This window comes from Triticum dicoccoides, chromosome 5A, assembly GCF_002162155.2.
Source record: "Triticum dicoccoides isolate Atlit2015 ecotype Zavitan chromosome 5A, WEW_v2.0, whole genome shotgun sequence".
NCBI lineage: Eukaryota > Viridiplantae > Streptophyta > Magnoliopsida > Poales > Poaceae > Triticum > Triticum dicoccoides.
Window position 1 is genome coordinate 56478221 of NC_041388.1, and position 4864 is coordinate 56483084.

Consider the following 4864-nt stretch of genomic DNA (forward strand, 5'->3'; position numbering starts at 1 on the left):
GCATGTCTCCGAAGCAGTATGAAGGTCCTGCCAGCTACGCTCTTACGAAAGAAGAGAAAGAAATCTTCTTTGAATGCTTGCTCAGTATGAAGGTCCCGACTGGCTTCTCGTCGAATATAAAGGGAATAATAAATATGCCAGAGAAAAAGTTCCAGAACCTAAAGTCTCATGACTGCCACGTGATTATGATGCAACTGCTTCCGGTTGCATTGAGGGGGCTTCTATCGGAAAACGTCCGATTAGCCATTGTGAAGCTATGTGCATTCCTCAATGCAATCTCTCAGAAGGTGATCCATCCAGAAATCGTACCAAGGCTAAGGAGTGATGTAGCGCAATGTCTTGTCAGTTTCGAGCTGGTGTTCCCACCATCCTTCTTCAATATCATGACACATGTCCTAGTTCATCTAGTCGACGACATTGTCATTCTGGGGCCCGTATTTCTACACAATATGTTCCCCTTTGAGAGGTTCATGGTAGTCCTAAAGAAATATGTCCGTAACCGCACTAGGCTAGAAGGAAGCATCTCCATGGGCCATCAAACAAAGGATGTCATTGGGTTTTGTGTTGACTTCATTCCTGGCCTTAAGAAGATAGGTCTCCCTAAATCGCGCTATGAGGGGAGACTAACTAGAAAAGGCACGCTTGGAGGGGACTCAGTAATATGCAAGGATGGATATTCTTAGTCTCAAGCACACTACATAGTTCTATAGAACTCTACCTTGGTGACCCCGTATGTCGATGAATACAAGAACAATCTGCGCTCCAAACACCCAGAGCAGTGCGACGACTAGATTACATGTGAACACATCAGGACTTTCAGCAGTTGGTTGGAAACACGTCTCAGACGTGACAACACTGTTTGTGATGAGCTGTACTTGTTGTCCAGGGGACCATCTTTGACTGTATTGACTTACAAAGGATACGAGATAAATGGGAATACATTTTACACGATCGCCCAAGATCAAAAGAGCACCAACCAAAACAGCGGTGTCCACTTTGATGCAGCAACCGAGAGGGGAAATGACACATATTATGGTTACATAGTGGACATATGGGAACTTGACTACGGACATGATTTTAAGGTCCCTTTGTTTAAGTGCAAATGGGTCAATCTGTCAGGAGGCGGGGTACAGGTAGAACCACAGTACGGAATGACAATAGTGGATCTGAAAAATCTTGGGTAGACTGACGTACCGTTCGTCCTAGCCAATGATGTAGCACAGATTATCTATGTGAAGGACATGTCTACCAAAACGAGAAAACGAAAAGATAAGGAAGCGAATACATCGTACGATGAGCCAAAGCGCCACATAGTTCTTTCAGGAAAAAGGGACATCGTGGGAGTGGAGGGCAAGCAGACATGTCTAAAGATTATGAAAAGTTTCATGAAATTCCTCCCTTCAAAGTCAAGGCTGACCCAAGCATCCTGATAAACGATGAATATTATCCATGGTTACCGCGCAATAAGCAAATGACACAAGTGAAGAAAAAGTGAAGACTTTCTCCTGCAACTATTATGATGATACCATGGCAACTTTGTAACAGACGAGTATGATACCATTGTTCGTTTTGTGCATGCACATGCTATGTGGGTGAAATTATGATACCATGCCAACTTTCAACTTTTTCAGAGTTCATTTGAATGCTTTAATGTCTTATGGTTCGGCCCTCGTAATACCATTATTCAAATTTTAACTATTCAAATTTGAAAACTAATGGCACTAACAGAAAGTTTATAATTTTTCTAAAACTAATGGCACTAACAGAGAGTTTATAATTTTTCTGACCTAAAAGCAAAAAGAATTAAAAAATAAAGAAAAAAACAAAAGAAAAGTAATAATGCAAAAAACAAAACAAAAAACTGGAAAAAACTATTTTTATAGTAAAGTTAATCACAAACTTGTGTTTCACACAAATTTCAAAGAATTCAAATTTTAACTACTCAAATTTGAAAACTAATGGCACTAACAGAAAGTTTATAATTTTTCTAAAACTAATGGCACTAAGAGAAAGTTTATAATTTTTCTGACCTAAAAGAAAAAAGAATTAAAAAATAAAGCAAAAAATAAAAGAAAATAAATAATGCAAAAAACAAAACAGAAAAGCTGGAAAAAACTATTTTTGTAGTAAAGTTAATCACAAACTTGTGATTCACACAAATTTCAAAGAATTCAAGTTTTAGCTATTCAAATTTGAAAACTAATGGCACTAACAGAAAGTTTATAATTTTTGTGACCTAAAAGAAAAATAATTAAAAATAAACTTTAATAAAATAAATAATAATAGCAACAATAAGTATTTTGTTGTAAGTAGAAACAAAATAAAATAAATAAAGCAATAAAGAAAACAAACAAAAAGTGCCACCTACTGGGCCCCCACGGCCTGAATACGACTAGAAACCCCACCATGGGCCAGGATTCAGGCCCGCAGGAGGCCAAGTAGGCCCACAGGCACACAACGTATACTTAGGCCCGAAAGCCTATAATTGAGAGGAGCTCGAGAGGGTGGGCGCAGCAGCGCTTATAAACCACTCTCGAGCTCTCTCAGCTAGCGAGGTGGTACTAAACTTTTGACGCGGGGCAGCACAAGGCCTTTGGTCCCGGTTGGTGCCACCAACCAGAACTAAAGGGGTGCATTGGTCCTGGTTCATGGCACCAACCGGGACCAATGCGCCTCGCCCCTGGCCCATGACCATTAGTCCCGGTTTGTGCCACAAACCGGGACTAAAGGGTTGGTCCTCGTTGCGGTCAGAGTTTAGTCCCACCTCGCCAACCGAAGGGTGCTCACACCGGTTTATAAGCCCGTCCCTCTCTGCCTTCACTACAGGAATCAGGCAATTTGCCGTCAGGCAATAACAGACGGCAAAGGCTGGTATACAGACGGCAAAGAGTTTGTCGTCAACTAGCTGACAGCAAAGTGTGACGGCAAAGATAAAGTCGGCAAAGGGTACTTTGCTGTCAGCTTTTCATCGGGCAGATGGCAAAGACTTTGCCGTCAGCTAATCCTAGTAACAGATGGCAAAGAAACATCTTTGCCGTCAGCCGAAGCACAATCTTTGCCGTCACCAAACTACTTTACAGACGGCAAAGATTTTTTTTATTCTAAAAAATTCACAGGACACCTAAACAGTAAAATATTTTCCATGGCATTCTTTATAGCTCAATTTACACAGCAAATCAACTATAATCAGTTTGCAGGACGCTCGGCCATCAAAATTTGGTAGCTACAACGTCTTTTATAGATCAATTTACAGAACTCAACATCAACAATTTTCATAATCGATTTACATGTTCATGCTACAGAGAAACGGACTCGGGAATCGTCCTACAGACAAAGACCGCACGACAGCCGTGCGGGCCATGTAGCCGCTCGGCGTCCTGCACCCGATGGGGCGAGTGGCAGGGGCCCTCCGCATCCGGCGTTGCTCCCTGCGACAGCCGTTGCGGTGGAAAACGGTGGCGCGGGCGGAGGCAGGCTTCGGCCATCAGGCGGGGAGGGCAGAGGCGGGCACACGCGGGCGGAGACGAGAGGCTCCCAGTGGCACGCGGAGGCGGGAGGCACGCGGTGGCGCGGGTATGTGCACGGAGGCGGGAGGCGCCCGGTGGCGTGGGTGGAGGCAGGCTTCGGCGGGGATGTGCGGCTGTGCGCTAACATGGGCGGAGGCGGGAGCGCGCGAAGGCAGGCGGCGCGCGCGGACGTGGGTGAAGGTGGGCTCCGACGGGGGCGTGCGGCGGCGCGCTGACGCGGGCGGAGTCAGGAGCGCGTGATGGTGTCCAGACGTGGGCGACGCTCAGGATGAGAGAGAGGCGGGCGGCGCGGGTGGAGGCGGGCTCCAGCCGGTGGATGCAGGGCCGCGCGGAGGTAGGCTCCGGCGGGCAGACGCAGGGCTGCGCGGAGAAGGTGGCATGCGGCGGCGTCTGCACGCGGGCGGCGCTCGGGGGTGAAAGAGAGAGGCGGATGGATGTGGTGTGTTGTGAGATAGAGAGAGAGGGATGGGCAGAGGATAAGGCAAGGTGGAGTGGGTGGTGGGCCAACCTGGAGCTGGGGTGGAGTGGGTGGTGGGCCAGCCGGGGTGGGTGGGTGTGCGCGTGGTGAGAGAGGCGGGTGTGGGCGCTGTGGATGCGTGCCATATCATCGATCCGTGGGATCGATCCTTGGGCTGTGTTTTCTCTTAGCCGTCTGCGGTTTTTTTACAGATAGCAAAGAGACATACTTTGCCGTGTGTAGAGAAAAAGCAGACGACAAAGTCTTTGTTGTCTGTGTTTTTCTTTTACAGACGGCAAAGTGATCTCTTTGCCGTCTGCTTTTTTCTCTACAGACGGCAAAGTATGTCTTTGCCATCAGCCATTCTTTGCCGTCAGCCACTGTCGGCAAAATTTGTCTTTGCCGCCAGTCCCGATGAAATGCTGACGGCAAAGACTAGTACTGACGGCAAATCTCCTGTTTCCTATAGTGCTTGTTGAGCACCTCTCAAAGTGAAAATAGATGCCCTTATACATGGAATTTGACCTAAATTCATAATGAATATCTCTGAAATTCATAGAAATTTATTATGAATTTAGGTTGAATTCTCTCTATAGGCGCATCTATGCTCATCTTTTTAGTAAAATAATCACAAACTTGTGATTTACACAAATTTCAAAGAATTCAAATTTTAACTATTCAAATTTGAAAACTAATGGCACTAAGAGAAAGTTTATAATTTTTCTAAAACTAATGGCACTAACAGAAAGTTTATAATTTTTCTGACCTAAAAGCAAAAAGAATTAAAAAATAAAGCAAAAAATAAAAGAAAATAAATAATGCAAAAACAAAACAAAAAAATGAAAAAAAAACTATTTTTATAGTAAAGTTAATCACGAAC